Source organism: Dama dama, chromosome 20 (assembly GCF_033118175.1).
Source record: "Dama dama isolate Ldn47 chromosome 20, ASM3311817v1, whole genome shotgun sequence".
NCBI lineage: Eukaryota > Metazoa > Chordata > Mammalia > Artiodactyla > Cervidae > Dama > Dama dama.
The window spans coordinates 59,087,803-59,112,957 of record NC_083700.1 but is presented as its reverse complement, the minus strand read 5'-3'; positions in this window follow the sequence as shown (position 1 = coordinate 59,112,957).

Here is a 25,155-nt window from a genome sequence, read left to right as displayed (position 1 = left end):
TCACATAGTTGAAGTAAATTGTTCAAGATCTCATATCCAGAAAGTTCTAGAGCTGGAACTCAAACCCAGGCCTGATGGACTCTAAGTCCCATGCTCTTACCACTACACCATGTTGACAAGTGAAAAACAATGATATTGCCAGATGAGGCAGGCTGAGGTTGTAGATTTAGGAGAAAGAGAACCAATAAAAGATCAGTTTCCAAAAGGCAAGTGCAAAGAGATAAACATTCAGCCAATTAATGCAGTAGTGTGAAGGGTAGTTTGAGCAGATGCCATGTGGAAGTTACCAGAAAAAACATCGGTTCTTTAAGCCAAATGGTATTTTGAGAGTAAGAAGAGAATGTGATGATAAGATTTTTAACCATAAGAACAAAGCTGTGTACATAAACCCTTAGCTAGGAGAATGGGGCATATTGCTAAGACTATTAACATTAACCATGTTTTTCACTAATTAATAAGACATTGGTTATGAAATTACAAATGCTCAAATACACTAATTATATTGGGATTTGATGTATGATTACTGATGTTTATGTTTATATTGAAACATGCTTCATCCCCCTTGCTTCTCCCAGTGCGTGCTCGCTCAGTCACATCAGACTCTTTGCAATCCTGTGGACTGTAACTTACCAGGCGCCTCTGTCCATGGGATTCTCCAGGCAAGAATCCTGGAGCAGGTTACTCCAGGGGATCTTCCTGACCCAGGGGTTGAACCCATGTCTCTTGCATCTCCTGCATTGGCAGGTGATTCTTTACCACTGGGCCACCTGGGAAACCCTGGGACTTCAACATGCCAATGAGTAAAAAGCAACTAAGTGAATAATAATACACCCCTGACTACCTATAATGGACTCAGTTCTCTTCTGTTACATGGGAAAATGATAAAAAGAAGCCAAATCCACTGCTAATCTGACATGAATAATAACCTCAGTTGGGTTTCAGCATCACACATCAGGAACCAAGCAGGTGTTAACCTTTGTTTGCACATAACAGTGTGGAAAAAATATGACACGTTTACACTGACTATTATAGGAACAAGAAGCATAGGGAGAGAGAGGAAAACTTTGTAATGAATAGCAATCTTTCTCATTCAACACTGAGGAACCCCTAGTCTCTCCCAACAAAGTCCAGCCTGCTGACTCCAAGAACAGAGAGAAAAATGCTTTCCTCACTATACAGCATTTATTTCACCAAGTCATCATCTCTGCCATTGCCCTTCTGCATGTCAGGCTCAGATGGAAGTCTCTGCCTTCTTGTACTGTATTTAAAAAATCTTAAAGTTAGAAGTAGAAATAAACTGAAAACAATGATGGGGCCAAAACAAAACACTAGAGAAGCACATGCCAGAGTGAAATCAAATAAACTTGTCCCGTAGCTTGCATTAGGTTAGTTATCTGCAAGAGGTTTCAGAAAAAAATTTATGGGCTTCTCTGGTGACCCAGATGGTGAAGAATCTGGCTGCAATGCAAGAGACCCAAGTTTGATTTCTGGCTTGGGAAGATCCCCTGGAGTAGTTAATGACAACCCACTCATGTTCTTGCCTGGGAAATCCCATGGACGGAGGAGCCTGCTGGACTACAGTCCATGGGGTTGCAAACAGTCAGACACAACTGAACAACTAACACTACTGCTACTTCCGGAAAATTACGTTAGAATACTATGAACATTCACATACATGATCCATAGGTGAAACCCAGTAAATATTTGTTGGATGGATTAATTAATGCCAGCTTAAGTAGCACTGTGCCAGATGTGAGGACTCAGCATTGTTGTTAAAATGTGTCCAGCTCTGCTCACCTGGCTTTTGTCACAGCACAGTCTGCTGATTGTCACTTTTCCTCTGTACCAGTCTCCTTCACTGACATTCTCTTTCTCTGTCCACTCAAAGAGATCATATTCCTCAGAAGACTGAGCTTAGTCTCTTGTTCTTCTTACTGAGCACCCTCCATGTGAACATACTAATCACAATTAATCTGCCCTGAATCTCAGCCTACATCATGGTGATTCCCACATCCCATCTCCAACCTCAAACTTCCCCTGAGCTTCAACACCAGAAGATTTCCTATGCCCATCCATTCCCTCTGTCTTCTCTCCTACTGTCCTCTCCCACATCCTCATCCATTCCCTCCAAGATTAATGCAATGTCCCTTGACCTCCAGCCTCAGTTTAGTCACTCAGTTGTGTCCAACTCTTTGTGACCCCATAGACTGCAGCATGCCAGGCCTCTCTGTCCATCACCAACTCCGAGAGTTTACTCAAACTCATGTCCATTGTTTGTGATGCCATCCAACCATCTCATCCTCTGTCGTCCCCTTCACCTCCTGCCTTCCATCATTCCCAGCATTAAAGTCTTTTCAAATGAGTCAGTTGGCCAAAGTGTTGGAGTTTCAGCTTCAATATCAGTCCATCAATGAATGTTCAAGACTGATTTCCTCTACAATGGATTGGTTGGATCTCCTTGCAGTCCAATGGACTCAAGAATCTTCTCCAACACCACAGTTTGAAAGCATCGATTCTTTGGCACTCAGCTTTCTTTATTGTCCAACTCTCACATCCATACATGACTACCAGAAAAAACATAGCTTTCACTACATGGCCCTTTGTTGACAAAGCAATGTCTCTGCTTTTTAATATCCTGTCTAGGTTGGTCATAACTTTTCTTCCAAGGAGTAAGCATCTTTTAATTTCATGGATGCAGTCACCATCTGCAGTGATTTTGGAGCCCAAGAAAATAAAGTCTGTCACTGTTACTGTTGTTTCCTCATCTATTTGCCATGAAATGATGGGACCAGATGCCATGATCTTGGTTTTCTGAATGTTGAGCTTTAAGCCAACTTTTTCACTCTCCTCTTTCACTTTCATCAAGAGGCTCTTTAGTTCTTCTTCACTTTCTGCCATATGTGTGGTGCCATCTGCATATCTGAGGTTATTGATATTTATCCTGGCAATCTTGATTCCAGCTTGTGCTTCACCCAGCCCAGTGTTTCTCATGATGTACTCTGCATATAAGTTAAATAAGCAGAGTGACAATATACAGACTTGATGTATTCCTTTCCCTATTTGGAACCAATCTGTTGTTCCATGTCCAGTTCTAACTGTCGCTTCCTGATGTGCATACAGATTTCTCAAGAGGCAGGTCAGGTGGTCTGATATTCCCATCTCTTTCAGAATTTTCCACATTTTGTTGTGATCCACACAGTCAAAGTCTTTGGCATAGTCAATAAAGCAGAAATAGATGTTTTTCTGGAACTCTCTTGCTTTTTTGATGATTCAACGGATGTTGGCAATTTGATTTCTGGTTCCTCTGGTTCCTCTGCCTTTTCTAAGACCAGCTTGAACATCTGGAAGTTCACGGTTCATGTATTATTGAAGCCTGGCTTGGGGAATTTTGAGGTCATTCTCAAATCAATTCCACTCCGGCTGCTAAACCCAAATTAAAGCATGCTGGTCCCTCACTTCTTGACTTTTACTACTCCATTCCCCAACCACTACCTATAGGATCAAGCTTCACCTATTCAGGATGATATTCAAGCATCTCCAGGATTTATCTCAGTCTATTTTTCTGCTCTTATCTCCTCTACTCATTATCTTGTTTCTTTAGTCACTAGAAATTCAAGCTGCTTGTGTTACCCACTCACTCCATGCTGCTTCATGCCTCCCAGCCTTTGCCTTCATTGTTCCCCTAGGTCCTACTCTATTTCAAATATTCAGTTCCAGCTGCCTCTCCTTTAACCTTCCTGTCCTCCTCCACTCCCTGAAGACTGGGTCAAGTACCCCTTATCCCACGTGACCTAGTATGATATACATTGCTACCACTGAGTTTTCCAGGCTACTTGTGATAATCCATGAACAATGTTTCTTCCTCTATCAGAACATGCACCAAAAGAGAATGCAAATAAGCATAAATAAATAAAATAAGACCACATTTTATTCAGCTTCAGGTTCTCAGCCCATAACATGGTATCTATTAGTAGTATAGAGGGCAAAAAGAAAAATATTTACATATAAGTGAATCACTTTGCTATCTATACACCTGAAACTAATACAACGTTGTAAATCAACTGATTTAAAATTTTTTAATTAACAAAAAAAATGAAATATTTAAACTGAGATTTGCAGATGTGTAAATTAATTAGTATCTCAACAATTTCTGAGTGCATAACTACTCAGAGCACAACCCATTATTCCGTTTCTTAAATTCCCCTGAGGAACAAGCCCTCCACACTCAATGCCTTTCAGAGTCACAGTTGCTAAACTGGTATTGCCAAAACAGACCTCAAGTAGTGAGAAAAGTTTCATTCCCCTCGATCGTGAAGTTTTTGAGATGCACAAAATTATATTAGTGATACTTGGCTTGCCAAAGTTAGGATTGTGGCATTTATTTTTACAAATATACTGACTAATTAAGCATTCTTTGACTAATAGTGTCACAGGCCAGGAGAACAAGCCAGCCACATGTAGGTTTTTCCTTAACCTCCCTGGAGTATCCATTTCTCTGTCTTCACACTGTGTGCAGAAATACATTACCCATTTTGTGGAAGTAAGCACATCCTCAAACAACTTGAAAATACTCCAAACACCAATAGCCACATGAAAGGGAAAAAGATGAAATGTAGTTTGTAGAAAATAAATTCTTGATTATGTTGGAATTAAAGGGTATATGCTTTGCTGCTCTCTCAAGAATTAGAGACAAGAAGTCCAGCAGTGTTTTACTCTTGTGTCAAACACAGAGCTGGCAATTTACTGTGCAAAATAAACAGTGGAGAAAAACAGAAAAGTGGCATCTCTGCTTTTTAACTATATTCCTCAAAGGTTGTCATGAAGAGAAGTCATAATTATAGCAACCAGGCGGGTGTTCTCTTGCTTCTTGGAAAGCTTTATAGACCAGTTGTTTACTGCTAACTTTTGGTGAAAGACTAGTTTATCAAAGCTTTATAGCCTGAGCGGGAGCCATTACATATAGAAGCTAACCTGACTGTTACTTATAAGGAGGCCAGAGACTAGTATTCAAGAAATAATAATATTGCCATTGCAAAGAGAGACCAAGATTGTACTAGGAGATCATTTTGAGTAATCAAGCCACAGTTTTCTGCCACCTCGATGTACAAGGATGGTATGTGTGGTGACCTCATTGAAAAAAAGAAAGGAAAACACCTTTAGCCTGAAAATTGGTGAGCAGACATATGTGTATGGGGCTTGGAACAGGTCACAGATATATTCATGGCTCACTTGGAGGTCACGAAATGGATAAGAAATAAAACTCAAAACTGCAGGATCTGTACTTAAATAGTGAACGGCATAGGGACTGGTGTTTGGCGATGTGCTAAGTTATAATAGATATAATAATGCTGGTGAATGTTGTAAGGTCCAAGTTTTCTTAAATCCTTCTTTGTAACAGTAATCATGGCTGGTCCTTCACTTATATTCCCAAAGTCATCAGCTTTGCCCAAGACTTTAGTTCTTCAGACCTACAGTCTCCCAGCTGGGCCCCCCATGTAGAGCCTCTCCATTCTCCAGTATCTTTTTTACAACTTTACCATAGTTGTTTTTTGCATAGCACAAACTTCTATTCATTTCCATTCTTTTAAGGAGCTGTTGCTTTCCTATTCTAACCATGTGTCTCGGGATGAGGGAAAGATGCTCATCTCAGAGGAAGCACCTGACTTAGAGGGGACTAATCATGGTACCAAATTCCCATGCCACAGTCAGGGTTCACACTCAACCTTTTTACTGAGGAATCAGCAAAATTTGGAGATCAGCATAGGTAGAGTTACTGTGACACTAAAGAGGTTTAATCTCCAGGGCCCTTTATTAGAACAGGCTCCTGGGAGTGGTGAACATACTAGGAGGCATGGAGCATCCAAGTGAGGGGGGAGTGAAGCCAGATTGCAGTCATGAACATTTCCATGTAGGCAGTTCTGATAAAATGCTTAAAGAGATCTCAGAGAGTAGAGACCTCATCGTCAAGATTCCAATAATTTGATGGGGTTTTTTCTTATTGTAAAATAACCTTTCATTTTACATATGGAATTTTGCATTCATAATTTTCTATATCTTTTTCTTAGAAAAAGTACCTCAAATCCTATAAGCTGAAGGCTATAGCTTCAGAGCAGAGATCTCTGTTTATCACTCTTGGAAATCGCCTCCAACATGTGCCCCATACTTGGTATCATTCCTCACCACCCTCCTTACCACCTGTGTCCTAGGTTCCACCCTCCTCATCTCATCACTCCTTCAGTAGTCTGTGTTCAACTTAGCAGCCTCATCCCCCGTTTCCACCTTGGAATGCCCATCTGGATCAGCCAAAGACCCATCCTTCAGCCAAAGTCCCATGCAAATAAATTTGCCATAGTTTTATTCTTTTTATTTTTACTGTCTTTTCATTATCATTGTCTTTCCAATATCTAATGAGTATTTCTTTAATAAAATTGAACTGGATTAAGATACTCATCACAATATGTCTTGCATTAGTTACCTGTATGTTGATCTTTCCTTCTTTCTTTATGAAAGTTCTGAGGTCAGGACTCTATTTGCTTCAAGTTTATATCTCTATCGCCCCTGTCATCGCTTTACACAAATAACTGAATTGAGTGAAACACACGTGCTCATTAAGTGGTTGTTGATTGACAGAAGGGTGAGGATTGCTATTGGGTTGACCAAAAAGTTTTTTGAGGTTTTTCCAGAACATCATATGGAAAAATCCAAATGAACTTTTTGGCCAACCCAATATTTTAGCAATTATTTCCTGAACTTAGAGACCTAGTGTACTGCCACAGAGGCAACTATTTCCATTTCTCAGATTTTCCCCCTTTAGCACAAGGAAGCACACAGTGGGGGAAGAAAAGCAAGGAGTCTTACACTTCCTGGAGCCGGAACCAAAGTTCTGTTCAAATGATTTCCCTTCCCCTTTGATCCCAGCCAGCAATTATATTGCATCATGCTCCCTGCAAGTCCCTGCCATGAGGAGCTAGCCACTGGTTTGTAACGGCCCCCTGGAAATCTATAGCTTACCTATTTACAGCTTTCACTAAACAAACCTTGCTGGAGGGTATGTGAAGAAAGGCATAGACAGGGAATCTAAGAGGTAGCAGGTAAAGCACTTTTCCAAACTCTCTCTTTGGAGAATAAAAGTCACCTATGTAAAGAAATAGCTGGACCACCCCTTATTCCTAGCCCTTTAGCCACTTCTACTTAAGTTAGGTGAGAGGAAAATAATAAAGATTGTAAATTGCACACAAGGTGGAGTGCTCAGGTTGGATTCAAGGCATATTGCTTGGGGTCATCTGGGGAGATTTGTTAACCATCTTTATAGTTTTTGCTCAGAGAAAAAAAATGTTCTCCTGGCAATTTTTAGGCCCAGGTATATAGGGCAGGGCTTTTCATGATCAGATGGACCTCTTGAATAAGGATACTGTTGCACAAAAATATTTACTTTCTGAGGCTGGAATAGGAGAAGGTTTGTTCCTTTTTTTTCAACAGGAGTTGCTGACATGAGGGCAGCCAGCCTCAAGTATCCCACTTAGGAAGCAGAGAGTAGTTCAAGCAAGCAGGGCAGTTGCCAGAATCCACAGGCAGAAAGGAAAAAAAAAAAAAAAGGATTCCATTTGGGACTTGACCTCTGCCTGGCCCAGGAAGATTGAGTTTGCTAGCAGAGTCTGAACAAGCTCCCTAAGGTTAGCGAGATCTCCCTTTCAAGATTCCCCTTTGTCACTGAGTAAAAAATTTATTAGTGAGAAATTTCAATTTCAGACCTTAAAATTGTCTTGCTTGGCCTCAAGCTCTACCCATGCCATGTATTTGTAATACACTTCCTATCACTTGAATTTTTTTGTTTCACCCTATGATCCTTTCCCTGTTTGCTTTTAAAGAGATTTTCTTTCAAAACAAGACTTATTTCTTCATCTGGGCCATTTTATCCAGTGTCCCAAAGGATTCTTAACAGGCTTGTGGCCGTTCTTAATGGAGTGAGTGGAGAATCACAGCTTTGAGTGTGCCTGGTCCCATGCTGGGCATCAAGTCTGCCCAAGTCTGAATGCATCCCAACTGCAATTCCACTGAGATGGAGCTTATGGGAATCATTGTGTTAGTTTACGAGGGCTGCCATAAAAAGTTTCAGAAACTGTGAAACACAATAGAATAGGTCTAAAACAATAGAAATTTATTGTCTCACATTTCTGGAGGCTACAAGTCCAAAACCAAGATGCCAACAGGGTTTGTTTTGCCTGAAGATGGTGAGAAGAAATCTGTTTAGTGCCTCTCCCCTAGCTTCTTGACTCTTGAGAGCCCCTTAGACTGCAAGGAGGTCAAACCAGTCAATCCTAAAGGAAACCAACCCTGAATATTCTTTGGAAGGACTGATGCTGAAGCTGAAGCTTCAATACTTTGGCCACCTTATGTGAAGAGCCAACTCATTGGAAAAGACCCTGATCTGGGAAAGATTGAAGGCAAAAGGAGAAAGGGACAGCAGAGGATGACATGGTTACATAGCATCACCAACTCAATAGACATGAATGTGAGCAAACTCTGGGAGATAGTGAAAGACAGAGGAGCCTGGTGTTCTGCAGCCCATGGGGTCATAAAGAGTTAGACACGACTTAGGGACTCAATAATAACAACAATCCTAGCTTCTGGTAGTTGACTGGCAACACTTGGCCCTCCTTGGCTCGTTGATCTATGCTTTCCTCTTCACATATTTTTCTGGTGTGAGTGCCTCTCTGTCCAGGTTTTCCTTTTGATAAAGACATCAGTCATCTAGGATTAAAGCTCACGCTATTGACCTCATATTAACTAATTGTGCCTATAACAATACTATTTCCAAATAAGGTCATATTTGGAGGTACTTGAGTTCAATATATGAACTTGGGAGGGAGACACAATTCAGCCCTTAACAATCACTAAGGAGACACCAGAAAGCCTTTAGAAAAATTCTGTTCCTTGAGTCAAGAGTTTAGGTCATTTATCATATGACAATCCTGAGATAGGTAGAAGAGACTAGGATATGCTTTGGTAGTATATTTTTTGCTGTTCAGCTGCTAAGTCATGTCCGACTCTTTGTGACCTGAAGGACTGCAGGATGCCAGACTTACCTGTCCTTCACTATCTCCCAAAGTTTGCTCAAACTCATGTTCATTGAGTTGGTGATGCCATCCAACCATCTCATCCTCTGTCATCCCCTTCTCCTGCCTTCAGTCTTTCCCAGCATCAGGGTCTTTTCCAAAGAGTCAGCTCTTCACATCAGGTAGCAAATTAACTCATGACTTAACACAGTGAAGGTTTATTTCTCCTTCACATCAAAATCTAATGTGGATCTGGTTGCTTTTTTGGAGGGCAGGGGGACAACTTTCCTCTAACAGTGACTCAGGGATCCAGACTGCTTTCATCTTGCATCTATCACCATCTCAAAGTTTTTCCTTTTCAGCCTAGCCAATGAGTGAGAAAGCAAGAAAAATACTCTTGTTCTTAATTGCCATGGTTTGGAAGTGACACGAATTGCTTCTACTCCCAATTAATAGACCAGAATTAGTCACAAGACATCAATACAACTGCAAAGAAAGCTGGGAATTGGAAAGAAGCACACGGATTTAATGAGCACAAACTTCCTTTGCCACATCTTTCTTCACCTAGAATATATTAGGTTTGATATACTGATTCTAAGAGAGGTAGATAGAAAAGCATTAGTTTAAAACTCTGGACTTTAGAGTGAGTTTGAATTTGACTGCCAGCTCCACCTCTTAGAAGCTAAGCATACTTGGCCAATTCACTTCATCTCTCTGTCCCTCAATCTCCTTCCTATCAAATGAAAATAATACCACTTATTTTGTAAGCTTGTTCCACAGATTATACGTATTGTAAGTTTTTATTATAAATGTTTCTAGAGCAAGATACTATAAGAATTGAGCCATTTCATTTCAAAAGATGATTTACAGATGCTAAAACCAAAAAAGGGGGATAGTGGGTCATATACAGAATACTGTGAAAATTTTATTGATCTCAGTCTTGGATAATTAAATCTTGAAGCTTAGTAAAATTTCTGTTTAACAGAGGAAGCTGGCTTCCTGGTGGCCCCATAAAGAAAAGTCATACTTGGTATCATCATTGTCAATCATCTCATAAGAAGAGTCAGGAAACTTTGCTCCTATATAGCTGGGAGCACACTGTTTCTATTTTGTTCACCTCTTACATGGAGAACTTCCATCTTTGTGACAAAATTTCACCAGAAAAGTTATGAGAAAGATGCAGGCAATCATCTGATTCTTAATATCATCCTTAGTACAGAAAAAAAAAAATGGGACTTCATTGAAAAAGTTTTTTTATTTTTTAAATTTTTAAATTTATTTAATTTATTTAAATTATTTAATTTAAAAATTCATACAACATAAATACACATCTTAATGTGTATAATTCAGTGTCATTTGACACAATCAAAACATCATTCAATCATCACCTCTACCAACTTCCAGAACATTTTCATGACCCAAAGGAAACCTCTTAACCGAGTTCTTGAAAATCAACCACATGTTTTCCGTTCCTATGGATTCTGAACATTTCATGTAAGTAGAATTATACCATAAGTGACCTCTTTTGTCTGACTTCAGTCACTTGGCGTATATTCAAGGTTCACCCATTTTGTAGTATGGATCAGTACTTCATTTCTTTTTATGAGTGAATAATACTCCGTTGTATGGATTTACCACTTTTTGTTTATTCATTTATCAGTAGATGGATATTTGAGTGGTTTGCATCCTTTGGCTATCATGAATAGCGCTGCTGTGAGCATTCAGGTATAAGTTTTTGTCTGAATATCTATTTTAGATATATATCTAGGAGTAGAATTGCTAGGTCATATGGTAATTGTAAATTTAATTTTTTGAGGAATTGCCAAACTATTTTCCACAGTAACTGTATCATTTTACTTACCTACTAGCAAAATACAAGTGTTCAAATTTCTCCACATTTTTGTCAACACTTATTGTTTTCTGTATTTTTTTAATTGTAGAGAGTTTAATGGGTATGCTTCTTTAATTTGCATTTCCTTAATTCTAATGATGTGGAATGTCTCTTCACATGTTTGTTGGACATTTGTGTACCATCTTTGGAGAAATGTCTATTCAAGTCCTTTGCCCATTTTTAAGTGTATTTTTATCTTTTTCTTGTGGAGTTGTAAGAATTCTTTGCAAATATTTTCTTCCATTCTATAAGACTGTATCTTTACTTCCTTTATAGTATTCTCTGATGCACAAAATTTTTAATTTTGATGAAGAATAATTTATCTACTTTTTCTTGTTGCTTTTGGTGTATCTGGAAAAGCTTCTTAGAAAATTTCTCTTTCTAATAGTTTCACAAACTAGAGGAAAAGAAAAACTAAGTTGTCGATTTGACACAGATAGAGTAAAGGAGTATTCTGTGATCTTCTATATTCATTTTTGAGCAAGAATTTACTAAAACTAGCTTCCAGTTTTCAATGTATTCCCCCCAAAATGTGTCTGTCATGAATATGTCTTTAAGGCTATGTTTAGAATCAGATATGTAGATGAGAAATAAGCAGAATCCAACAAATGTTATTAAAATATCCATAGGTATTGTGGCCAAGAGGCAGGAAGGATCCATAATTTAATCAGGAAATTTAGAAAATAAAGAGCAAAGTTTTGGCAGGTAGTTACATCCTGGTTAAATGTATTATAGGCTAGTATCCTAAACAGATCAGCTGAGCCAATTAGATGAAACATATCTTGAACCCAGGAAATATGGTTCATACAACAACCTCATCCTAAGAAAGTAACTTGAAGTTCTGTGTTCATAGCAACAACTAAAAAGGGTTCCAGGTATCCATATTTGAGATAAAAAGAATAACTCTGAATATGCAAAGCCCGATTCCACACCTGAGATAAAACTATTCCCTTACTAAGTTTCTTTCCAAATCCAGGATGGTTTAGAATTAATTATGAAGATGATGAAGTATTAATGCTTTTGTGTCAAGCTCAAAAGTAGATGTTTCATCATTGGGACAATCTGTGTATATTCTGTATTTAAAGTGTATGCATTGGTTTAAAATTGGCATAGGAGACAGTCTGACAGATTAGCCTTGTGATTCCAATTTCAAGCATGTAATTGACTTGTGATTTCAAGTTGAGGTGTATGATTTTTGATTAAGTTTGTAAACAGAATTAGAACGTTTAAGAGAATTAGATTTACTATATTTAACAATTTATTAGACGGAAATGACATATTTGAACTCTCAAGACAGTTTTGCTCATTAGAGGCTTAAACTTATCTGGTAAAGTACCTCAAGTGCTTAAAAAGAAAACTGAATATATTACATTTATAGCTGAGTTTAAAACCAAGTTTGTAAATGAGTCTATTTAAAGAGAAATTAGCTAATTAAACACTTAGCCAATCCCCCCCTCAAAGTTATGCTTCTTAGTTATTTAAAAATTTAAATTTGTAACAAGAACTATTTGTAAATTGAACTGCCAGGCTTAGAAAAAGAGTAGTGAGTTTTAATTTTGTGAATTCAACATTAATTTAAATTATAGGTAATCCTAATCATACAATATACTGGACTTTAAAATTTCAAAATTTTATAAGCAATGAAGGTAGTTTCTGATACACAGAGTATCTAGTAATAGGATTGTGGATATTATAAAATAACTTCTAATTTATATATTTTTATTTTGATTACATTATTCAAAGAGAGCAAGAACTTTCTGGATAGCATATCATAGACAGGATAAGCTAAAGATGGTTCTAACCCAGAGTAGCAGTTGGTATGAATCACAGGACTTAAGTGCTTTTGGTCACACACACACACACACAAAATCACACAGGAAAAGAAAGAGAAAATGTTTTAGACAGGCAAGATATTTGAAGCACCCCTATCTTCAAGTCATCTTCCAACAGATTGGAGTTATGTGAAATGACCATATGTCATCACGACCATTCAAATTGTTCAAGGAGCAGGTCCTTCTGGGATAAGACAAATGAAATTCGTAAACAAAGGTCAACATAAGATAGACTGGGGTCAATTCTGCATATATTAGGTAAAGGTTCAACATTTTTTTAATAAGTGGAAAAGTCAGTCTTCTTCCAAGGAATAAAAAAAAGAAAAAACAGGAACTTCCCTGGTGCTCTAGTGTCTAAGGCTCCACGCTCCCAATGCACAGGGCTCGAGTTGATCTCTGATCAGGGAACTAAATCCCACATGCTGCAAGTAAAGGTCCCACATGCCACAATAAAGACTAAAGGTCCCACATGCCATGACTAACACCTGGCGCAGCCAAATAAATAAAAATAAATCATTTTTAAAAAGAAAAACACAGCTTTAGAGCTAGGTACTGTTCTCTGAGCTCTGTTCATGGAGAAATATAATTGCTGCAACTAATATGCATCTCTGAAACACTAGTGACCAGACTAAACTTCCCAGAAAAGACAAGGTCTTGACATTCAGGATGGCTGAGCTCAACAATCTTTTAAACTACCTGCACATGACTTTGTGGTTTTAAAATGGAAAAACGGAGATTTTTAAAGACCTCAAGGAGTGAACAGCTGATATGTTTCTCTAGTGGGAAATGAAGTGCAATCAGGTGGCTTAACAAAGCATGACTTTGGAGTCAGATAGCTTGGGTTCAAATCTCAGCTCAGCAACTTATTAAACAAATGACCTTGGACAGGTCACTTTTCCTCTGGAAGTTTAGTGACTTAATAGAACTGTAAGTAGAAAAGGCAACAGCTATTTCCTAGGGTTGTGAAATACTGGTACAGACTTATTACCTTGATCAACATGTAAGAACCACTCAATAAGTTATACGGCTGCTTTCACTGTATTGTTAGATACAGGAAAATTCTGTTAAAAGAGCAGGAGTCCAACAATAACGTGATTGCAAGCTTTTTTCTGTCCTCAGCCTCTAGCCAAGAAATATACATTGCTGTTTTACATTAAGTTCGTGTTTTTCATATACCTGAAGCAAGCTGTCTCTTTAAGAATCAAGAATGATACACGGTCATCTGTTAAACATTTGAAGAAAGGACATAAAAGCTGAAGGCTTTTATTAAAATGTCTCTAGATATGAAATAAAGTTCTTCTCATTGAATGGTCATAAATTGAGAAAGAAGAGGAAAGCCAGTTTGCACAGCTGTGAATGTATAGTTATTATAAACCAAAATTTGATGTTTAAAATCTCACCCATACATGAAGCAACTATAAAATTATTAAAAATTGTGACTGTTTAGAAGTGTTTGATATGACTTTATTATTCTAATTGGTCTTTCAGTATTTCACTGTTAGTTAAATTAATTCTCATATATAGGGATTGACCAGTTCCAAAGCATTAATTAAATACAGAGTCATACCTTGTTTTTTTTTTTTTGGTATATTTGGGAGCCTGGGGATGACAGTATGAATGGAATGTCATTTAAGATCTCTGAGCCCATCCCGAGAAAATACAGTTTCTGGAAAATGGCCACATGTTCACATCTACCTACGTCTCCATGAAGATGGTCCTCTTGCAAACAAACTGCTCTGCTTAACTGTTCATTTCAAAGGGACTTGAAACTTTATTAAGCAGCAAATGTCATTTTTCAAAACATTGTGTTCCCCATGGGTTCAATAAGTAGCAAGTATTACTAAATGTATAAGAAGCTGGGAATTCATTTTTTAATTAAGGAATATTTTAAATAAAGAAATTAGGATTTCATTTTTAATAGAGTATGGAAGGGATAAGATAATCATATATTTAAAATTTTTATACAAATATGGACCAGCTGTTCCATATCTTCACTAGAAGAAAAAATATGAGAAAGGGCACAAGACATTTAGATGGTGAAAAGAATTGAAGAAGGCTTTGGAACCACTGTGCCTGAAGGTCTTCCAGAGGACAATCCATACATCTGGGGTGATTAGGTCCTTCTGGGCCAGATGTTATCACAAAGCCCCAATTAATCTAAATATTCCATTTTTGACAGATATACTCCTGGGGGTTCTACAACAGGAAAGTGAAATTTATAGTTGGGGAGTGAATCTTTGATTGCTAAGCTCAAATTAGGCTGACCTTGGTTGTGGACTTTGATCTCAAAATGGTTGAATTCTGAAAATGCTGTCATTGTCTTTAAAAATCTCAAGCACTGGAGACAGCTTTTTAAGTAGTATAATTAGTATGGAAGCATCTTTCACAGGTTTTATGGCATAACCTTCCATGAACCTGAGAGGGAAGACTTCATCATGTCCAGAAACTTGGGAGGGAATTTCTTTACACTCCCATTTACCAGATTAAAAAAAAAAAAAAAAAATTGCTTAAAACTAACTAAGACACATTTAAAGCTCAAAAGTTGGAGTACTTAGGATTTTTTTAAATCTCCCCACAAAAAGCTTGAAAACAAATCCTGTCAAATGCTCAATTTCCCTATTTTTGCCAAACATTTTTTGCTTGGCCCTTTTCCTTTTATTAAGCTCTGAGCTACTAATAACATTATATTGCAAAATACTATATATGATTGTTAGCAATCACTTGTACCTTTAAGCATTTTTTCAAAGCAGTTGGAAAGTAAATCTTTGAGATTTGCCAACATGGTAAATCTAAGTTATGAACATATGATTCATCAGAGAAAATAAACTGAGAAAATATTTTTGAAATGCTATGAACACACCACCTTTTCTTCAGAACTTTTTCTCCATTAGCACAAATTGTTAGCTCTCTGAGGAGGTACCAAAACACAGTTTTAACTGAATATACACAGCAAAGTTCAGTGAGTTTTCCTTGCCCCAGAAGCTGGCAAGGAAGGCCAACCAGGTCTCATTTGCAAGAAGGTGCAAGGTGTCAAAAAAGCCTTGGAAATGCTGAGATTGCCACATGACTGAGAGGACTGACCTCCTGAACTGTCCGGGAATGAGGCTTCCAAGGGACCCCAAGCAGTGCACCTGGGCAGACACAGTGAAAAATGAAGTAGATGATGCTTATGGTCTGATGGTGGAAACAAACCATCCTAAGAAGAGAAGGTGGAAGTTAATCAGCTGACCCAGGAATGCAGTTGGGGGGCAGGGAGGTCACAGAAGATGAATGATTTAAGTACATCTCAGTTAGGTGGCACTCACCTTCAGTTCAGTTCAGTCACTCAGTCATGTCCGACTCTTTGAGACCCCATGGACTGCAGCACGCCAGGATTCCCTGTCCATAACCAACTCCCAGAGTTTAATCAAACTCATGTCCATCAAGTAATGCCATCCAACCATCTCATCCTCTGTCATCCACCCTCCGGCCTTCAATCTTTCCCAGCATCAGGGTCTTTTCCAATGAGTCCATTCTCTGCATCAGGTCACTAAAGTATTGGAGTTTCAGCTTCAGCATCAGTCCTTGCAATGAATATTCAGGACTGATTTCCTTTAAGATGGACTGGTTGGATCTCCTTGCAGAGTCTTCTCCAACACCACAGTTCAAAAGCCTCAATTCTTCGGCACTCAGCTTTCTTTATAGTCCAACTCTCACATCCATACATGACCACTGGAAAAACCATAGCTTTGACTAGACAGACCTTTGTTGGCAAAGTAATGTCTCTGCTTTTTAATATGCTGTCTAGGTTCTTCCAAGGAACAAGCATCTTTTAATTTCATGGCTGCAGTCACCATCTGCAGTGATCTGGAGTCCCCAAAAATAAAGCCTCTCACTGTTTCCAATGTTTCCCCATCTATTTGCCACAAAGTGATGGTACCGGATTCATGATCTTAGTTTTCTGAATGTTGAGTTTTAAACCAACTTTTTCACTCTCCTCTTTCACTTTCATCAAGAGGTTCTTTAGTTCTTCTTTGTTTCTGCCGTAAGGGTGGTGTCATCTGTGTATCTGAGGTTATTGATATTTCTCCCAGAAATCTTGATTTTGGTTTGTGCTTCATCCAGCCTGGCATTTCTCATGATTTATGCTTCATATAAGTTAAATAAGCAAGGTGACATTATATAGCCTTGACTTACTCCTTTTCCTATTTGGAACCAGTCTGTTGTTCCATGTCTAGTTCTAACTGTTGCTTCTTGACCTGCATACAGATTTCTCAGGAGGCAGGTCAGGTGGTCTGGTATTCCCATCTCTTTCAGAATTTTCCACAGGTTGTTGTGGTCCACATAGTCAAAGGTATTGACATAGTCAATAAAGCAGAAGTAGATGTTTTTCTGGTATTCTCTTGCTTTTTTGATGATCCAACAGATGTTTGCAATCTCTGGTTCCCCTGGCTTTTCTAAATCCAGCTTGAACATCTGGAAGTTCATGGTTCACATACTGTTGAAGCCTGGCTTGGAGAATTTTGAGCATTAGTTTGTTAGCATGTAAGATGAGTGCAGTAGTGCAGTAGTTTGAGCATTCTTTGGCATTGCCTTTCTTTGCGATTGGAGTGAAAACTGACCTTTTCCAGGCCTGTGGCCACGGCTGAGTTTTCCAAATTTGCTGGCATGTTGAGTGCAGCACTTTCCCAGCATCATCTTTTAGGATTTGAAACAGCTCAACTGGAATTCCATGACCTCCACTAGCTTTGTTGATAGTGGTGCTTCCTAAGGCCCACTTGACTTCGAATTCCAGGATGTGTGGCTCTAGGTGAGTGATCACATCATCATGGTTATCTGGGTCATGAAGATCTTTTTTGTATAGTTCTTCTGTGTATGCTTGCCACCTCTTCTTAATATCTTCTGCTTCTGTTAAGTCTATACCATTTCTGCCCTTTACTGAGTCCATATTTACATGAAATATTCCCTTGGTATCTCTAATTTTCTTGAAGAGATCTCTAGTCTTTCCTATTCTATTTTCCTCTATTTCTTTGCATTGATCACTGACGAAGGCTTTCTTATCTCTCTTGGCTATTCTTTGGAACTCTGCATTCAAATGGGAATATCTTTCATTTTCTCCTTTGCCTTTCACTTCTCTTCTATTCTCAGCTATTTGTAAGTCCTCCTCACACAACCGTTTTTCCTCTTTGCATTTCTTTTCCTTGGGGATGGTCTTGATCTCTGCCTCCTGTACAATGTCATGAACCTCTGTTCATAGTTCTTCAGGCACTCTGTCTATCAGATCTAATCCCTTGAATTTATTCCTCACTTCCACTGTATGTTGTAAGGGATTTGGTTTAGGTCATACCTGAATGGTCTAGTGGCTTTCCCTACTTTCTTCAATTTAAATCCGAATTTGGCAATAAGTAGTTCATGGTCTGAGCCACAGTTAGATCCCGGACTTGTTTTTGCTGCCTGTATAGAGGTTCTCCATCTTTGGCTGCAAAGAATATAATCAGTCTGATTTTGGTGTTGACCATCTGGTGAGGTCCATGTGTAGAGTCTTCTCTTGTGTTGTTGGAAGAAGGTGTTTGCTATGACCAGTGTGTTCTCTTGGCAATACTCTGTTAGCCTTTGACCTGCTTCATTTTGTACTCCAAGGCCAAATTAGCCTGTTACTCCAGGTATCTCTTGACTTCCTACTTTTGCATTCCAGTAACATTACCTTAAAGGAAAATGATTATAAATATTGAGTCACATGGAAGATCAAGCCACCAGAGATGAGCAAGGAGCAAAGCAAGAGAGAAATGAGAGTATTTCCCCACTTCCAATTGCAAGTTCGTTCAGTAGAGTCGTTTAGTCATGTCCAACTCTTTGCGGTCCCATGGACTGTAGCACACCAGGCCTCCCTGTCCATCATCAACTCCCGGAGCTTGCTCAAGCTCATGGCCATCGAGTTGGTGATGCCATCAAACCATCACATCCTCTGTCGTCCCCTCCTCCTCCTGCCTCAATTTTTCCCAGCATCAGGGTCTTTTCCAATGTCAGTCCTTTGCATCGGGTGGTCAAAATATTGGAGCTTCACCTTCGGCTTCAGTCCTTCCAATAAATATTCAGGACTGATTTCCTTTAGAACTGATTGGTTTGATCTCCTTGCTGTCCAAGGGACTCTCAAGAGTCTTCTGCAACACCACAGTTCAAAAGCATCAGTTCTTTGGTGCTCAGCTTTCTTTATAATCCAACTCTCACATTCATACATGACCACTGAGAAACCATAGCTTTGACTCTATGGACCTGTGTTAGCAAAGTAATGTCTCTGCTTTTTAATATGCTGTCTAGGTTGGTCATAAGTTTTCTTCCAAGGAGCAAGCAGTCACCACCTGCAGTGATTTTGAAGCCCAAGAAAATAAAGTGCAAGTCTTGCACAAGACTTCTTCTTAAATAAAAAAAAATTTAAAAAAAATAATAAATAAATAAAATAACTAGAAAAAACAATTAAAATGCTTAATATAAAGTTAAAAAAAAAAAAGACTGAAGGACAACTGGAACTAAACCATTTAAAAATAGCAGAAGAGGATGGGATTAATACACATACTATATATATATATGCTACTGTATAGCATAGGAAATTCTACTCAATATTCTGTAATAATCTAGATGAGAAAAGAGTCTGAAAAGGAGTGGATACGTGTACATGCATAACTGAATCACTGTGCTATACACTTGAAACCAACACCACATTGTAAATCGCCATATTTCACCTTTAAAAAGATTTTTTCAAAAGGAAGGAAATAGCGGCAGATAGTACTGCAGGTGCCTGAGAGCATGGCGGCCCTCGCTGAGAGAGTGAGAGCGGAAGCAACAATACTGGAGAACAGCAGAATGGAAGGACTTGACAAGAAAATGCAGGTGCTTCTTTCACCAATAGGAGGTACTTGGGGGAACTAGGGTTCCAGTGACTTCAGTGGGAGGTGCTAAGCCACAGATTATTGTTTTTCACGGTGATTGTGATCCTGTTGTGACTGCAGGTAAGAATCTCATGGAAAGCAAATGTAAGTGGTGTGTTGATCAGTCTGGACATCTCAAGGCTCAGTCCCTGCCTCATACTTTCTCGTAGGCACATTGCTCTCTGCCATGATTTCCTCAGACCTTCTCTCTTTATTGGCGCCTGGTACAGCTCACCCAGCCCTCTTACTACTGGGGTCACGTCTTCCAGCACTTGGTCAGCATCCTGGCCAGACGGTTCAAGCCCAGCTTGTTCCCACAGGGTTCAAGAGGAAGAATCTCACAGAACCCTCTTAGGCCAGACAGTGGTGTAGCGGAGGCAATATTTTCATTCTCATCTCTTGCGGATTCCTTTTTCCTTTGTTCACATGAACAGTCCTCTTCATCACAGCAGCCCACAGAAGACGCAAGCCTCTCTCCCCTTTTTCCGACCCCGCGTACAAATTTAAGTGGCTCCCTTAGTTCTCCCTTCACATGATCTGGTGGCTGCGAGATGTAGGTGCTCCAAGAATGCATTGTCCTCTAAGGTGACAACTTCTCGAATTATTCTTCTTGACTTTTTCAAATAAATGGAGGGGCTAGTTTGGTCATCTTTCTCTCTTTTTTTTTTTTTCAGCTAAAGAATGAAAGTTTGTTTCTACTATGGTTTACAATGCAGAGGGATTATAGATATTTTCTCATGGATAAATCAGCATAACTAAGGTTTAGACCGGCTTGAGGGCAGGGTCAGCAGTATACATCAAGAGAATAAATAGCTTTTATTAGAGTTGCTGGATTTGACAAATAAAAATGTAGGATGCCTAGTTAAATTTAAGTTTCAGATAATCAATGAATAATTTTTTAGTATTAGTACACTCTATCCAATATTTGCCCTTTGTGAAATATTTGGAACATGTTTATGCTAAATAAATGATTCATTATTTGAAATTCATGTTTAATTGAATATCCTGAGTTATATCTGGCAACCCTACTCCTATTTAATTTGATTTTAAGTGGGATAGGGGTGGGATGGTGTAGAAAACTCTTACACGTAGTTTGGCCACCTCTTAGTATGATCTGCAAGGGTTTTTGGAGACAGTTTTTAGAATGGGAGGCCTACTCATCTCATTTTAGGGGATTGCCTGCATGTCTGAAACTCGAAAACAGTCCATCCAGTAAATGGTTCCATCCAGTAAACACCTTAGTGAAGAGATATTAAGAAGGGACAGCAAGAAGACTGCTACTCAAAGGAACAATTTCCACATCTTTCTTAAAGCAACATCACTGACATTTTATTGATACAAAATATGATAGAAACACTACTTTTTATCCTTATTCTATAGGCAATGACAATGAAACTTAAGCATCTTATACAAGATTATCCAGCTAATAAAAGAGAGTAAAGACAAGATTCTAACTCAGTTCTCCCTGGAACTGAACTTCATGATGTGACATGTTATTTGACATACTCTCACTACTGTCTCACCTGGGCTTCCTTGGTGGCTCAGATAGTAAAGAATCCATCTGCAGTGCAGGAGACCTGGGTTCGATCCCTGGGTTAGGAAGATCCCCTTGAGGAGGGCAGGGCAACCTACTCCAGATTCTTGCCTGGAGAATCCCCATGGACAGAGGAGCCTTGCAGGCTACAGTCCATGAGGTTTCAAAGAGTTGGACACAAGTAAGCGACCAAGCACAGCACAGAACTATTATCTCATGTGTTATTTTCTCTTTATAGTGGATCCCTTGTATGACTAAAACAGTATCCATGCATTCACATGCCTGAATATTTTATGTTGCTAAGATTAAAATTCATAGTTTTGGCATTTTAAGTAGATGTTATTTGGACATATACCTAAATCCCTTGAATAAACATATAGCTAAATCCCCTAAACTAAACATATAGCTAAATCCCCTATATCTAAGAGACTAACCATTTGTCAAGTGACACTTCACATTCTCTTTAAATGATTTGATAAAACTGAGAATCTGTTCTCTTGCTATATGAGGAGAACCCAGAGTCAGTAAGTATTTAGTTCTTATGTAGAAATTCACAACTTGAGACTATCTCATATTGTACATCCCCTAATAAACAGCAGGCCAATTACAGGCCAATTAGGTAATGGAAAAAATCATTAGCAAAAGTAGATCTAGCATATCTGGCTTTCAAGACAAACATACTGCAAGAGAAAAAAAAATCAATCTGACCCAGCTTGACCCTCAAGAAATTGCAAATCTATTTATTCACTGTACCATATCCAGTATAACACATCATCTTAAATACTGGTGAATTTTTAACATTCTGTCTGGAAATACTCCTGAATAATGACACGTCACTTTGGGATCAACTTTTTATAGGGTGTTGTATTGTTGTTCAGTCACTAAATCGTGTCCAACTCTTTGTAACTCCATGGACTGCAGCACAGCAGGCTTCCCTGTTCTTCACTGTCTCCTGGAATTTGCTTAAATTCATGTCCATTAAGGCAGTAGCTTATAATATTTTTTCAGATTTTTTAAGACTTTTTTTAAAAAAGAGGCTTTTAAGTTCACAACAAAAATAAGAGGAAGGTACAGAGATTTCTATACATCCGCCCCCATATCAGCATCACTCTTTAAAGAGACACATTTGTTACAATTGATAGACCTACATTAACACATTATAATCGCCCAAAATTCACAGTTTACTTTAGGGTTCACTGTTCATGGTGTACATCCTATGGGTTTGGACAGATGTGTAATGATATGCATCTATCACTGTAGTATCACACAGAGAAGTTTCAGTGCCCTAAAAATCCTCTGTGCACCACCTATTCATCCTTCCCCCAATCCCAACCCCTGGAAACCACTGATATCTTTACTGTCTCCATAACTGTGCCTTTTCCAGAATGTCATATAGTAGGAATCATACAGTATGTAGCCTTTCAGATTAGTTCTTTTCACTTGGTATTATACATTCAAGGTTCCTCCATGTCTTTTGGTGGCTTTGGTAGCTCATTTCTTTTTAGTGCTAAATAGTATTTCATTATCTGGATATACAGCAGTCTATTCATTAACCTATTGAAGGTCATTTTGGTTGCTTCCAAGTTTTAGTAGTTATGAATAAAGCTGCTATGAACATCTGTGTATGGACTTAGGTGCGAACATAAGTTGTCATACTCTCTGGTAAATATTAAGGAGAGCAATTGCTGGATCATATGGTAAGAGTATGTTTAGTTTTGTAATTAACGACCAAACTGTTCTCAAGTAGCTATGCCATTCTGCATTCCAGCTAAGAAGGAATGAGTTCTTGTTGCCCCACATTCTGTGAGCATTTAATGTTGTCAGTGTTCTAGATTTTCGCCATTCTGATAGGTGTATAGTGGTATCTTGTGGTTGTTTTAATTTGTATTTCCCTGATGGTATGTGGAGCATTTTTTTATATGCTTGCTTGTGATCTGAATGTCTTCTTTGGTGAGGTGCCTGCTAAGAACTTTGGCACATTTTTAAATTGTTTGTTTTCTAATTGTTGAGTGTTAAGAGTTTTTAAATATATTTTGGATGACAGTCCTATATCAGATATACCTTTTGCAAATACTTTCTCCCAGTCTGTGGCTTTTTCTTGATTCTTTTGACAAACTTTTAACTTTGTCCTGAGTATACCTCAATTAAAAGCCAAATGCCAATTGGGTGCACCCAGAGAAAGCCTGTCTTCATTAACAAAAGCTTCAACTAATTGGGCTTAGGCTTTGAGGATTATATGGCAGTTGGATATGCTGATTTAGGTGCCATTTCATATAAAGATGAAGACAAAATGTGTGGACTTAAGGGACCAATGAAGCTCAGGTATAAATGTGAAAAAGAAAAAAAAAAAAGATGTATGCAGGTCAGAAAGCAACAGTTAGAACTGGACATGGAACAACAGACGGGTTCCAAATAGGAAAAGGAGTACGTCAAGGCTGTATATCGTCACCGTGCTTATTTAACTTATATGCAAGGTACATCATGAGAAATGCTGGGCTGAAGGAAGCACAAGCTGGAATCAAGATTGCTGGGAAAAATATCAATAACCTCAGATACGCAGATGACACCACCCTTGTGGCAGAAAGTGAAAAAGAACTAAAGGGCCTCTTGATGAAAGTGAAAGAAGAGAGTGAAAAAGTTGGCTTAAAGCTCAACATTCAGAAAACTAAGATCATGGCATCTGGTCCCGTCACTTCATGGCAAATAGATGGGGAAACAGTGGAAACAGTGAGAGGCTTTATTTTTTGGGACTCCGAATCACTGCAGATGGTGACTGTAGCCGTGAAATTAAAAGACGCTTACTCCTTGGAAGGAAAGTTATGACCAACCTAGATAGCATATTAAAAAGCAGAGACATTACTTTGTCAACAAAGGTCCGTCTAGTCAAGGCTATGGTTTTACCAGTAGTCATGTATGGATGTGAGAGTTGGACACTAAAGAAAGCTGAGAGCCAAAGAATTGATGCTTTTGAAGTGTGGTGTTGGAGAAGACTCTTGACAGTCCCTTGGACTGCAAGGAAATCCAACCTAAAGGAGATCAGTCCTGAATGTTCATTGGAAGGACTGATGCTGAAGCTGAAACTCCAATATTTTGGCCACCTGATGTGAAGAACTGACTCATTGGAAAAGACCCTGATGTTGGGAGGGATTGGGGGCAGGAGGAGAAGGGGACGAGAGAGGATGAGATGGTTGGATGGTATCACTGACTCAATGGACATGAGTTTGGGTAAACTCCGGGAGTTGGTGATGGACAGGGAGTCCTGGCACGCTGTGATTCATGGGGTCACAAAGAGTCAGACACGACTGAGCGACTGAACTGAAATGAACTGAAGGAGACAGGTAAGATGGTCAGGTATTTCCATCTCTTTAAGAATTTCCACAGTTTGCTATGAACCACACAGTTAAAGATTTTAGCATAGTCAATGAAACAGAGGTAATGTTGTTCTGGAGTACTCTTGTTTTCTCTATGATCCAGTGAATATTGGCAATTTGATCTCTGGTTCCTCTACCTTTTCTAAACCTAGCTTGGATATCTGGAAGTCCTTGGTTTGCATAATGCTGAAGCCTAGCATGAAAGATTTTAAGCATGGCTTTACTAGCATGGGAGATGAGTGCAATTGTCTGAGGGTTAGAACATTCCTTAGTACTACCTTTCTTGGGAACTGGAGTGAGAATTTACCTTTTCCAGTCCTGTGGCCACTGCTGGATTTTGCTGACATAATGAGTGCAACACTTTGATAGCATCATCCTTTAGGGCTTTGAATAGCTCTACTAGAATTCCATTGCATCCACTAGCTTTATTAAGAGCAGTGCTTCCTAAGGCCCACTCAACTTCACACTCCAGAACGTCTAGCTCTGAGTGATTGACCACACTATCATAGTTATCCAGTTCTTTAAGGTCTTTTTTGTACAGTTTTTCCATGTATTCTTTCCATCAT